Source organism: Salmo salar, chromosome ssa15 (assembly GCF_905237065.1).
Source record: "Salmo salar chromosome ssa15, Ssal_v3.1, whole genome shotgun sequence".
Lineage (NCBI taxonomy): Eukaryota > Metazoa > Chordata > Actinopteri > Salmoniformes > Salmonidae > Salmo > Salmo salar.
Genome location: NC_059456.1, coordinates 77036958 through 77051017, shown reverse-complemented (window position 1 = coordinate 77051017; position 14060 = coordinate 77036958). Strand labels below are relative to the sequence as shown.

The 14060-nt window shown below is 42.8% G+C and overlaps 1 protein-coding gene across 6 annotated transcripts in view; it reads right to left on the bottom strand.

Annotated features, from left to right (window-relative positions):
- LOC106572085 (extracellular sulfatase Sulf-2-like) overlaps positions 1-13553 on the bottom strand; it is a 182218-nt gene extending 168665 nt beyond the window's left edge. For 2 of the 6 annotated variants that reach the window (XM_014145901.2, XM_014145907.2), the window contains exon 1: positions 13092-13553. The gene's annotated coding sequence lies outside the window, so the exon portion shown is untranslated. The remainder of the gene's footprint in view (positions 1-13091) is intronic. The other 4 variants (XM_014145905.2, XM_014145904.2, XM_014145906.2 and 1 more) reach the window with 2 other exon arrangements.
- Positions 13554-14060: the final 507 nt, after the last annotated feature.

Below are 14060 nucleotides of genomic sequence, written 5' to 3'. Positions count from 1 at the left end.
CAAATATAAAATATATTATGATTTGTTTAACACTTTTTTGCTTACTACATGATTCCATATGTGTTATTTCATAGTGTTGATGTCTTCACTATTATTCCACAATGTAGAGAATAGTACAAATAAATAAAATCCATGGAATGAATAGGTGTGTCCAAACTACATTCCTTTACTTTTTATATTTGTGTATATTGTAGTATATTGTTAGATATTACTGCACTGTTGGAGCTAGGAAAACAAGCATTTCGCTACACGGCAATAACACCGGCTAAATATGTGTATGCAACCAATACAATTTGATTTGATTTGTGAATTGAATTCCATCACAGCAGCTCAACATGCTCACTTTAAATCCAATAACAGACAATATAGATTTTATCCAGTCGCTTTGACACACGTGGACAAAGAAAATCGAATGAAAATTGAGAAGGCAGGGGATCAACCCAGATGCGAGTTAGTGATCGATGAAGAGGTGGTGCAACATGAACAAGATTAAATGGATCAGAGGATAATCATCAACCCATGAGCAGACTGTACGAGCCATGCTGGGTGTTTATCCATGTTTGTTCACATTATGTATGATTTGCGAGTGTGTGTGTGTATCTTTGTGCACACCTGCATGTATGTGTGTATACTGTATGTTTGAGTTTGATCGTGTGCGTCAGTTTATCAATGCGTATCTTTGTGCACCAGTGCATGTTTGCTGGGCCTCAACACAAAGAAATAACGTGAATAATAGTGATGTGCGGGTTGACTCATAGCCTGCAGTCCCCGTGGTCATATCCGCCGGGCAGGTGGGTTTAGGGTCATTGTGTGGCTGAAGGGCGGGCGAGTGGCTTTAAAAAATGTAGAAATGTATAATTATTGTGCAATTTATATAGGGTACATAGAGTTTTTTCTTTAATTTTTTTGTAGGCTATCTGGTATTAGTGCGTAAACCTAAGCTTTAGGGCTTAACTGTAGGCCAAATAGCATACACAGCCAATCGCCAAATATTGCTTTTGGGAAAGGGCAGAAAAGTTTACGTTAATCCACTGAGGCAAAAAGGACATTGTCGAAGTTGAATTCAATAAGAGAAAAGCTGCGAAAGGAGAGTTGAAAATAAAGAGAAGGGAGGGCCAGAAAAGTAATGTTTGGAAAAGATTTGTTGAAGAGGTAAAAGAAGATAATAGCAGTGCCAGCTATGTTATGTAAGATGATTGTGAAGCACTGTACAAATTAGACAGTCACAAGACGGGACTTCAAATAGGCCTATGGCCTATGGCCTATTTGAGGGGCGAGAAGGATGACCAGGATGTGTGCTCCGGGCTTGTGCTGACCAACTGGCAGGTGTCTTCACTGACATTTTCAACATGTCCCTGATTGAGTCTGTAATACCAACATGTTTCAAGCAGACCACCATAGTCCCTGTGCCCAAGAAGGCAACCTGCCTAAATGACTACAGACCCGTAGCACTCACGTCCGTAGCCATGAAGTGCTTTGAAAGGCTGGTAATGGCTCACATCTACACCATTATCCCAGAAACCCTAGACCCACTCCGATTTGCATACCGCCCAAACCGATCCACAGATGATGCAATCTCTATTGCACTCCACACTGCCCTTTCCCACCTGGACAAAAGGAACACCTATGTGAGAATGCTATTCATTGACTACAGCTCAGCGCTCAACACCATAGTACCCTCAAAGCTCATCCCTAAGCTAAGGATCCTGGGACTAAACACCTCCCTCTGCAACTGGATCCTGGACTTACTGACGGGATGCCGCCAGGTGGTGAGAGTAGGTAGCAACACATCTGTCACGCTGATCCTCAACACTGGAGCCCCCCAGGGGTGCATGCTCAGTCCCCTCCTGTACTCCTGTTCACCCATGACTGCATATTCAGCCACGACTCCAACACCATCATTACGTTTGCAGACGACACAACAGTGGTAGGTCTGATCACCGACAATGACGAGACAGCCTATAGGGAGGAGGTCAGAGACCTGGCCGGGTGGTGCCAGAATAACAACCTATCCCTCAACGTAACCAAGACTAAGGAGATGATTGTGGACTACAGGAAAGGAGGACCGAGCACACCCCCATTCTCATCGAGGGGCTGTAGTGGAGCAGGTTGAGAGCTTCAAGTTCCTTGGTGTCCACATCACCAACAAACTAGAATGGTCCAAACACACCAAGACAATCGTGAAGAGGGCATGACAAAGCCTATTCCCGCTCAGGAAACTAAATAGATTTGACATGGGTCCTGAGATCCTAAAAAGGTTCTACAGCTGCAACATCGAGAGCATCCTGACTGGTTGCATCACTGCCTGGTACGGCAACTGCTCGGCGTCCGACTGCAAGTCACTACAGAGGGTAGAGTGAACGGCCCAGTACATTACTGGGGCTAAGCTGCCTGCCATCCAGGACCTCTACACCAGGCGGTGTCAGAGGAAGGCCCTAAAAATTGTCAAAGACCACAGCCACCCCAGTCATAGACTGTTCTCTCTACTACCGCATGGCAAGCGGTACCGGAGTGCCAAGTCTAGGACCAAAAGGCTTCTCAACAGTTTTTACACCCAAGCCATAAGACTCCTGAACAGGTAATCAAATGGCTACCAGGACTATTTTCACTGTTTGCCCCCCCCCCCTCTTTTACGCTGCTGCTACTCTCTGTTTATCATATATGCATAGGTACTCTAACTATACATTCATATACATACTACCTCAATTGGCCCGACCAACCAGTGCTCCCGAACATTGGCTAACCGGGCTATCTGAATTGTGTCCCGCCACCATCCACCCTCCAACCCCTCTTTTACGCTACTGCTACTCTCTGTTCATCATATATGCATAGTCACTTTAACCATATCTACATGTACATACTACCTCAATCAGCCCGACTAACCGGTGTCTGTATGTAGCCTCGCTATTTTTATAGCCTGCTACTGTATATAGCCTCGCTACTGTTATTTTTCACTGTCTTTTTACTGTTGTTTTTATTTCTTTACTTACCTATTGTTCACCTAATACCATTTTTGCACTATTGGTTAGAGCCTGTAAATAAGCATTTCACTGTAAGGTCTACACCTGTTGTATTCAGCGCACGTGACAAATAAACTTTGATTTGATTCGATGGCACGTCAAGGGAAATGCAGCCTACTGTTTTGAGTTAAATGGAAACTGAAATCTGGACCCTGACTGTAGATCTACAACCTCTCACATAGCCTTAATAATTGCTCCTGCATAACTAAGCATTTCTTGCAGTAAAATTATACACCAAACATAAGTAAAATTTGGACTTGGGAACTGGAGTGGAGAAATATTATGTATTTATTTGTGCATCTTGAGAGAATGCAATGCTCAGTTAAATACCATCTGTAGAGGTGCGGTCTTCATCATAAAAGCACAATAAAAGCTGATAGTATTTCAACCACATGAAATATGCATCGAAGCTGAACTGACATCTTATCAGAAACACATTGGGTCGTTTTCACAGCTTTCTTTTTTCTTACAACTGGTCAAACTGATGTCATTTAGACATTTGCTTTATTGTATTTTCTCCCCAGTCCCTAAGTCTCCCCAGTCTCTTTGCTCTGCGAAAGATGACAGAGAAACTTTACAGATGTCAACTAGATTGAAGCATTCATTCTATCAATCTATGACATTATTCTGTTGACCAGGGGTTTGTTTAGTTCTCTAGGGCATCATATAATGACAGAACAGAAGCTGCATGTTTCTAATTATAGACAAGTTGACTAACAAATAGCCTACCAAAATGTCGTAAATTATAAGCAGAAACATATCTAAATCAGGCACACAAAATAAATCCTGCACCCCCTGTCAAAAAAAATCATTCCTCAGTCATTGACTGTAGCTTATAGAACATTGTCTATATTTGCGTGTTAGGGTTAGGTGTGGGCCTCAGATTTTCACATCTAGTTGGGCAGTTGCGGATGGGTTATTAGCATTCTGGGCGGGTGCAGGTGAACAAACTGCTTACCCGCACACCACTAGTGCCTAAGACGTGAACATCACCCACCCCACTAAAGAATCTGGCTGCTGAGTGAAGAGGGCCTCTCCCAGAAGTAGCCCCTAGACTCCACCCCCCCGGCGCTCCCCGTGACTGTCTAGTTGAAACACATGCGCTCCACTGAGTTCACACACAATCCCACACAAACACACCCAGACACCCACATTCTGGAAGCCCTTATAGTAGATAGAAGCCTACAGTCATACACAGTATTGCCTTAAGCAAGTAACGCATGCAGAAACTTTATCTGATGCTTTACGACTTTTATCTAAATGCTTTGTGCACAGTGCCATGCTATTTGCTCTCGTATTCGAATGCAGTCTCTGGATGCTTCATGTTAGTTGAGTAAGCTATCTGATGTAGCAATGCAGAGTACACTGAAGCCACTGGAGCAGCAAGTGGAACAAAGCAGACAGTCACAAGCTGGTGAATAACAGGAAAACTATAGACAAAGAGAGTCAGAGAGGACAAATACCAACTTACTGGTAAAATACTGTTGTCAATGTTGTTATGCTCTAATTGCTCTTTGATGTGGGAAGCAGGTGGCGGGTGTAGGCAGATTCATGGAGCTTGAACAGAAAAGTGCACAGCGTGCATGATTGTGCGTGGCTGTGTGCGCACGCGCGCGTGTGTGTGTTGCTATATTGTGCATACATCAGCTGAGTCTGTGGATCAATAAACCCTCATGCCACAACAAACTTCTCACAATGTAATGGGTTCAAAGGTTAAACACCTGTCATAGAGGAAGAAGCAACCTTGGGTCCGAGACTGATGACAAGACGTCTTTCCACTTGACTGGTTTATTCTCTGGAAATATAATGGAGCCTTTAGAGAAATAGAAAAATCTAGGACTTTTTTATTTTCACTGCAGGACTCTTATATTACAGACATTATGATATATCATGGTGTTTGAATTAACATACTATAACCAGTCATACTGTAATCCTGGACTGCTATCTTTGTTTGGTTTCTCACCCTACAGAACTGAGACTTGCCTTCTTCTGTGTTCACTATCAACATTCAAACCTTATCAGTGTTAAATGGCCATGCCTTTTTGTGTTTTGTGGTTGACCAAGGCCGATCAATGCCCTTCCCAGCATAACACAAAGACTCCTTCTTTTTGTTTTAATAAAACGTTATTGCCGATTTTCCACGCTTTAGAGCTGGCTGTGCCTCATAAGTAAATGTCACATGTACGCACACACACTAACCCACATTCAGTTCTCTCTTTCTCTCTGTCCCTCTCCTCAGCCTCATGAGTGTCGAGGTGTATTGCTCTGGCTGGGCCTTACATCTAAAACATCCTCATGGCCAGACTAATATTATCAGAGCACAACACCCGAAACCAGCGTTAGGGGAGACAGGAGCACTGGACCATCATCTTGGTAGGGAAGCAGTGATGGAAAGAAACCAGGCCATCATTGGCTAGGAAAATATAAAATAAATCTTGAATGTTTCAATGCTCTACTTAATGAATGAAAACATATCGAACAAGAAATCCCTAACTTCACTGGAACTGTTTGACTGAATGTAACTTTCCATACAGGAAAGCGCATGGAGAGGAATCCTACCCATACACTAGACATAAGGAAATGAAGTGAGGGAGAAGAGCTGTTGAGTGGTTGTGCTGCGGTGACCACAGACGGCCAGAGCAGAGCATCAGTATGTTACTGACTGGACAGGCAGGTGCAGCCAGATGTTGAAAGAGTTGGGTTCCGTACATGTTTGCATTCCAGCGGCTGAGGTAAGCCTCGGACCCCGTGCCACTCACCCTGCTGGCCGCATCAGCCCATGTATCTGTGTGAATCTAGAAACCCAGTGTAAATAGACAGAGCAAACACAACTTGAGCCAACCTGGGCCATCCTGAGCAAAAGTTGTCAGACTTCCAAAGTCAACACAGCACACGGTCGACTAAACATCGAAAACAAGGCAATAGCAGAAAAACTGTACAAACACTCCTGTTACTTGGTCCATTTGTCACCGAAGTCATAAATAAAAATAATAGAAATCATATTTCTTTCTATTTACTTTGAAAAAAAAAGTATTGTCATGACCAGTAAAAGGGGTTGTTTGTTATTATAGTTTGGTCAGGGCGTGGCAGGGGGTGTTTGTTTTATGTGTTTCTGGGTTTTTTGGTTAATGTTCTATGTTAGTATACTTCTATGTTTGTTCTAGTTTTTCTATTTCTATGTTTAGTTTATTGTGTTGACCTTCAATTGGAGGCAGTTGTTCCTCGTTGCCTCTAATTGAAGGTCCTATTTAGTAGGGGTGTTTTTCCATGGGTTTTTGGTGGTGTTACGGATACAGGTATCGTGTGTGTGTGTGTGTGTGTGTGTGTGTGTGTGTGTGTGTGTGTGTGTGTGTGTGTGTGTGTGTGTGTGTGTGTGTGTGTGTGTGTGTGTGTGTGTGTGTGTGTGTGTGTGTCCTGTATTTGTATTTCATTTCTCTCCTTCTCCCCTCACAGGTGACAATCATCATCATTCCCCCAATCAGAAGACACCTGTTCCTTTTCCCTCAACCAATCACAGCCCCTTTCCCTTGGTTTAAAAACCCAGTCAGTTGTTTTCTCCCCAGATCAATCTTTGTGTTCATTCTCTCAATCGCTCTCTCTGTCCCCAGCTCTAGCTATCTCTTGCTCTCTGTGTTGATCTATTTTGTTTTGCAACTTCATGTCACTTTGTCCATCCCACCTGTGAGTATTATTTTGTTAGTGTTGCCTGTTTGTTTGTTTGGTGGGAAAAGGGGGTACTAAGACAAGTCGCCCATGGGCATACATTACCCGTAGGAATACTTTGTCTAAATACCCTAGTTAGAACTGGGCAGACCACCCACTGTATTTTTGGTTAGTTAGCTAGTTGTTGTGGAAATAGGCTAGTCTAGCTTAGGGGTGTTTTTGATTATTGTTTCTTTGCTTGGGTCCAGCTCAGCCCTTTTTCTCACACCCCTTTACCGTGTGTTTAAAATAAACCTTTTGAGTTTGACGGTAGATTTCAGTGGTCTGGTTTTTGGTTCTCACTGTTCTTTATCACTATTATAATTTGCATGATTTATGTTACGGGTCTCGTATCCATCCCCCCTAGACTGCTGGGCCAAAGGGATTCGTAACAGGTGGGTAGTTGTTCCGTATGTAAGCTGTGTGCCTTACAGGACTGTTTTTCGTCGTTGTTTTTTGATGTGTTTATTTTGGTTTTCTTCACAATAAAGATGAGTACACACATTCCCGCTGGGCTTTGGTCCCGTCCTTACGACGAACGTGACAAGTATTTTCTGACTTGTCTATAAATCCCATCACATACACAACAAAAATATAAACGCAACATGTAAAGTGTTGGTCCCATGTTTCATGAGCTGAAATAAAAGATCCCAGAAATGTTCCGTATGCACAAAAAGCATATGTTTAGATCCCTGTTAGTGAGCATTTCTCCTTTGCCAAGATAATCCATCCACATAACAGGTGTGGCATATCAAGAATCTGATTAAACAGCATGATCATTACACAATCAAAGGCCACTCTAAAATGTGCAGTTTGTCACGCAACACAATGACACAGATATCTCACGTTTTGAGGGAGAGTGCAAACGCCTCTGTCGGTTTAGAGAATTTACCAGTACGCCCAACCGGTCTCACAACCGCAGACCACGTGTATGTCGTCGTGTGCGGTTTGCTGATCAACATTGTGAACAGAGTGCCCAGTGGTGGTGGGGTTATGGTATGGGCAGGCAGGCATAAGCTATGGACAACGAACACAATTGCATTTTATCAATGGCCATTTGAATGCACAGAGATACCGTGATGTGATCCTGACTCCCATTGTCATGGCATTCATCTGCATCCATCACCTCATGTTCAGTATGATAATGCATGGCCCCATGTCGCAAGGATCTGTACATAATTTGTGAAATCAAAACAAAAATTCCCAGTTCTTCCATGGCCTGTATTCTCACCAGACATGTCACTCATTGAGCATGTTTGGGATGCTCTGGATCGACCACGTACGGCAGCGTGTTCCAGTTCCCACCAATATCCCTCAACTTTGGACAGCCGTTGAAGAGGAGTGGGACAACATTCCACAAACCGCAGTCAACAGCCTGATCAACTCCAAGTGAAGGAGATGTGTCGTGCTACATGAGGAAAACGGTGGTCACACCAGATACTGACTGGTTTTCAGATTCCCGCCCCTAATAGTGAATAATAGTGAAGACATCAAAACTATGACATAACACATATGGAATCATGTAGTAACCAAAAAAGTGTTAAAGAAATCAAAATATATTTTATACTTGAGATTGTTCAAAATAGCCACCCTTAGCCTTGATGACAGCTTTGTACACTCTTGGCATTCTCTCAACCAGCTTCATGAGGAATGCTTTTCCAACGGTCTTGAAGAAGTTCCCACACATGCTGAGCACTTGTTGGCTACTTTTCCTTCACTTTGCGATCCAACTCATCCCAAACCATTTCATTTGGGTTGAGGTTGGGTGATTTTGTAGGCCAGGTCATCAGATGCAGCACTCCATCACTCTCCTTCTTGGTCAAATAGCCCTTACACAGCCTGGAGGTGTGTTAGGTCATTGTCCTGTTGAAAAACAAATGATAGTCCAACTAAGCATAAACCAGATCGGATGGCATATCGCTTGAGAATGCTGTGGTAGCCATGATGGTTAAGTGTGCCTTGAATTCTAAATAAATTACAGACAGTGTCACCAGCAAAGCACACCATCACACCTCCACCTCCATGATTCAGGGTGGGAACCACACATGCAGAGATAATCCAATAACCAACTCCGCGTCTCACAAAGACATGGCGGTTGGAACCAAAAATCTCAAAAGACAGATTTCCACCAGTATAATGTCCATTGCTCGTGTTTCTTGGCCCAAGCAAATCTCTTCTTCTTATTGATGTCATTTAATAGTGGTTTATTTGCAGCAATTCGACCATGAAGGCCTGATTCACGTAGTCTCGTCTGAACAGTTGATGTTGAGAAGTGTCTGTTACTTGAACTCTGGGAAGTATTTATTTGGGCTGCAATCTGAAGTGCAGTTAACTCTAATAAACTTATCCTCTGCAGCAAAGGTAACTCTGGGTCTTCCTTTCCTGTGGCGGTCCTCATGAGAGCCAGTTTCATCATAGGGCTTGAATGGTTTTTGCGACTGCACTTGAAGAAACTTTCAACGTTCTTGACATTTTCTGGATTGACTGACCTTCATGTCTTAAAGTAATGATGGACTGTCGTTTCTATTTGCTTATTTGAGCTGTTCTTGCCATAATATGGACTTGGTCTTTTACCAAATAGGGCTACCTTCTGTATACCACCCCTACCTTGTCACAACACAACTGATTGGCTCCAACGCATTGATTCCACAAAGAAACTTTTAGCAAGGCACAGGCATTCCAGGTAACTACCTCATGAAGCTGGTTGAGAGAATGCCAAGAGTGTGCAATCTGTCATGAAGGCAAAGGGTGGTCAATCTAAAATATAACATTTATTTTGATTTGTTTAACACTTTTTTGCTTACTACATGATTCCATATGTGTTATTTCATAGTTTTGACGTCTTCACTATTATTCTACAATGTAGAAAATAGTAAAATAAAGAAAAACCCTTGAATGAGGCAGTGTGTCCAAACTTTTGGCTGGTACTGTATATATATGTGTGTGTGTGTGTGTATATATATATATACACACACATACACTACCGTTCAAATGTTTGGGGTCACTTAGAAATTCTTGTTTTTGAAAAGCACATTTTTTGTCCATTAAAATAACATCAATTTGATCAGAAATACAGAGCAGACATTGTTAATGTTGTAAATGACTATTGTTGCTGGAAACGGCTGATTCTTAATTGAATATCTACATAGACTATTAATAGCATAGCCTTCATTTCTCAGAACAAGAATAGATGGACTAGTTTCAGAAGAAAGTTCTTTGTTTCTGGCCATTTTGAGCCTGTAATCGAACCCACAAATGCTGATGCTCCAGATACTCAACTAGTCTAAAGAAAGCTAGTTGTATTGCTTCTTTAATCAGAACAACAGCTTTCAGCTGTGCTAACATAATTGCGAAAGGGTTTTCTAGTGATCAATTAGCCTTTTAAAAGGATTAACTTGGATTTGCTAACACAACATGCCATTGAAACACAGGAGTGATGGTTGCTGATAATGGGCCTCTGTTCGCCTATGTAGATATTCCATAAAAAATCTGCAGTTTCCAGCTACAACAGTCATTTACAACATTAACAAGGTCTACACTGTATTTCTGATCAATTTGATGTTATTTTAATGGACAAAAAATTGCTTTCTTTCAAAAACAAGGACATTTCTAAGTGACCCCAACGACACACACACACACACACACACACTGTACATACATACAATACATTCAGAAAGTACTCAACCCCTTGAATTTTTCCACAATTTGTTAAGTTACAGCCTTATTCTAAAATGTATTACATTTCATTTTTACTCAATCTACACACAATCCCCTATAATGACAAAATGAAAACAAGTTTTTCCAAATTTTACAAAACAGAAATAGCTCATTTAGATAAATATTCAGACCTTAACATTTTTTTTGCTTAGGTGCATCCAGTTTCAATTTGTATTTATTATGGATCCCCATTAGCTGCTGCTAAAGGCAGCAGCTACTCTTCCTGGGGTCCAGCAAAATTAAGGCAGTTTATACAATTTTAAAAACATTACAATACATTCACAGATTTCACAGATTTCCATTGATCATCCTTGAGATGTTTCTACAACTTGATTGGAGTCCACCTGTGGTAAATTCAATTGATTGGACATGATTTTGAAAGGCACACACCTGTCTATATAAACGTTCCAATGTTTACAGTGCATGTCAGAGCAAAATCAAGCCATGAGGTCGAAGGAATTGTCCATAGAGCTCCGAGACAGGATTGTGTCGAGGTAGAGATCTGGGGAAGGGTACCAAAACATTTCTACAGCATTGAAGGTCCCCAAGAACACAGTGGCCTCCATCATTCTTAAATGGAAGAAGTTTGGAACCACCAAGACTCTACCTAGAGCTGGCTGCCCGGTCAAACTAAGCAATTGGGGTAGAAGGGCCTTGGTCAGGGAGTTGACCAAGAACCCAAATGTCACACTGACAGACCTCCAGAGTTCCTCTGTGGAGATGGGAGAACCTTCCAGAAGGACAAACATCTCTGCAGCACTCCACCAATCAGGCCTTTATGGTAGAGTGGCCAGATGGAAGCCACTCCTCAGTAAAGTTTGCCAAAAGGCACCTAAAGACTCTCAGACCATCAAAAACAGATTCTGTGGCCTGATGAAACCAATATTGAACTCTTTGGCCTTAATGCCAAGAACCACGTCTGGAGGAAACCTGGCACCATTTCTACGGTGAAGCATGGTGGAGACAGCATCATGCTGTGGGGATGTTTTCAGCGGCAGGGACTGGGGGACTAGTCAGGATGGAGGAAAAGATGAACGGAGCAAAGTACAGAGATATCATGATGAAAACCTGCTCCAGAGAGCTCAGCACCTCAGACTGGGGCGAAGGTTCAACTTCCAACAGGACAACAACCCTAAGCACACAGCCAAGACAACGTAGGAGTGGCTTCGGGACAAGTCTCTGAATGTCCTTGACTGGCCCAGCCAGAGCCCAGACTTGAACTTGATTAAACATCTCTGAGACCTGAAAATAACTGTGCAGTGACACGCCCCATCCAACCTGACAGAGCTTGAGAGGATCTGCAGAGAAGAATGGGAGAAACTCCCCAAATACAGGTGATCCAAGCTGGTGGCATCAAATGCCAAGAAGACTCGAGGCTGTAATTGCTGCCACAGGTGCTTCAATAAAGTACTGAGTAAAGGGTCTGAATACTTAATACTTGAATACTGAATACTTGTAAATGTGATATTTCAGGTTTAGAAATTTTAGCAAATGTACTACAAATAAAACAGAAATATCACATTTACTGAGTAAAGGGTCTGAATACTTGTGTAAATGTGACAGTTTCTTTTATTTGTAATACATTTGCTAAAATAAATTTGAAAAAAACGTTTTTTCTTTTTCATTTTGGGGTATTGTGTATAGATTGAGGGAAAAAAAGATGTAATACATTTTAGAATAAGGCTGTAATGTAACAAAATGTGGTGAAAGGGAAGGGGTCTGACTACTTTCCGAAATGCACTGTATATGCTACAGTAACATACTAATGCAAATGCTATTGTTATTTGAAATACAGTAAAAATAGTATTAATTTTACCAAGGCCTTCATAAACACAACCAAATGATTATTTTTGCAAAAGCATATATGACATTTAATAATTACACTGTTAGATGAAAGTTGCAGTCAGAATGAAGGGGCCCCCCGGCAATTACAAATCATATTTCCATACTTTTTCAACAGTGGGATAAAACCAAAACAAAATTAGTCACTTCACATTCCCATACTGTTCCAAGTGGAAAGTATCTCCACTTTATCAAAGTTCCCATTTGAAAAACAATGATTTATATGCTTTCAACTATCCAAGTAACATTAACTGTGTTCCTCTATCACAGCCCATTGTAGAGTTGCTCAACAGGGAACCAGTACCTGATGCATATAGTGAGTGACAGCTCAAGTCTGTCCAACAGCCCAACACTACCTCCCCTTCCCTTCTTTTCTCTTCCCGTGTCTCTCTCACTCCTTCCCGGTGGCTGTAGGCTACAGGCAGGGGAACAGGGTGTAACACCGTCCCTCCCTTTCCCCTAGTAACACTGCTCCTCAGCAAATGCAAGCTCCCACGTGCTCATCAGCAAGGTAGCAAAGAGATAACAAAACTAGAAGAAACTCAACAGGATGCACCTTACCAGAAAATAACTGACAGCATGAAGCACAAACAACCTGGCTCCTTTAAGACAGAGAGACACAAGGGGGGGGGGGGGTAACTGTAGCCATAGAGGGTTAGCTGTGTTGCGCTACACTACCTCCTTAGAATTCCCAGAGCCCAGTTACATCAGCGCAGCCAGCAGAAGCAAGTGCAGAAAAAAGAGAGAGTGAAAGCAAGGAAGAGGGGGAGAGAGAGTCAGCAAAGTGAAAAGTAGGGCAAGCCACTGTACCTCACACAGATGCAGGTCCTGAGCGTGTGTATGTCTGTCAGGGAAGCAGGTGCTGTCCCAGGGTACTGACCCAGTAGAGCTGCTGGAGGAGGGGGCACTGCTCTGGGCTGGGTAATCAGTCACACATCACCATGCACTTTCCATCTCTTGTCTGTCCTCTGTCCTTTTTCTGCTCTGTTTTACTCTTACTCTGCTCCCCTCTCTCTCTCGCTAGCTGCCTGACAGGCTGACTGACCACCCTCTCAGATGTACGGAGAATGAAAAAAAAAACACTGATATAGACACACAGAGAAACGAGGAGGGAAAGGGGAGGGGGAGTTTCAAATTAAGAAAAAAGAAATCCCTCTCTCCAAAGTTACATTTCTCCCTCTCCCTCTCTAGCTCGCTCACAGAGTTCTCAGTGAACCAACAGCGGTGTGGAGTCGTGGCTGAATCAGGACAGCCCTAGCCATCTGTTGAAACATGCCTGCCTCTTTGCTTTACTCAGAGAGAGAGAGAGAAGGGAGGGAGGGAGGGCAAGGGAGGAGGGGGAAGTGAATAGGGAGAGGGCTGTACTGCCTTCCTGTGCCCAATCTGAAAACAGAACACTTTCCCTTGGTGAGGCAGGCGGAGCCAGAGAAATGGAGAGAAGGAGAGAGAGAGAGCAGAGAAACTGAAAAAGATAAAGTAGAGAGACAGGGGGAGGTGGGACAGAGACAGAGACAAAACAATAGAAAGAAGGAAGTAAATGAATGAGGGAAAAGGGACAAGTTTATAAGTGAGAAGTGGAGTGAGTGGAGGGAGGGAAAGAAAGGGAACAGGAGCACATTTTATGAGAGGTGGGGGTGAAATGGAGAGCTTGGCTCAGATCCTCTGTATTCATGTGGCTGGTACGATTTGGGCTTAATGGCCTGTGTAAGCCAATAGAGGACAGAGAGAGGGGAAAGGAGGAACAGGGGTGCAATGTTACACCGTAAAACTATAGCACAG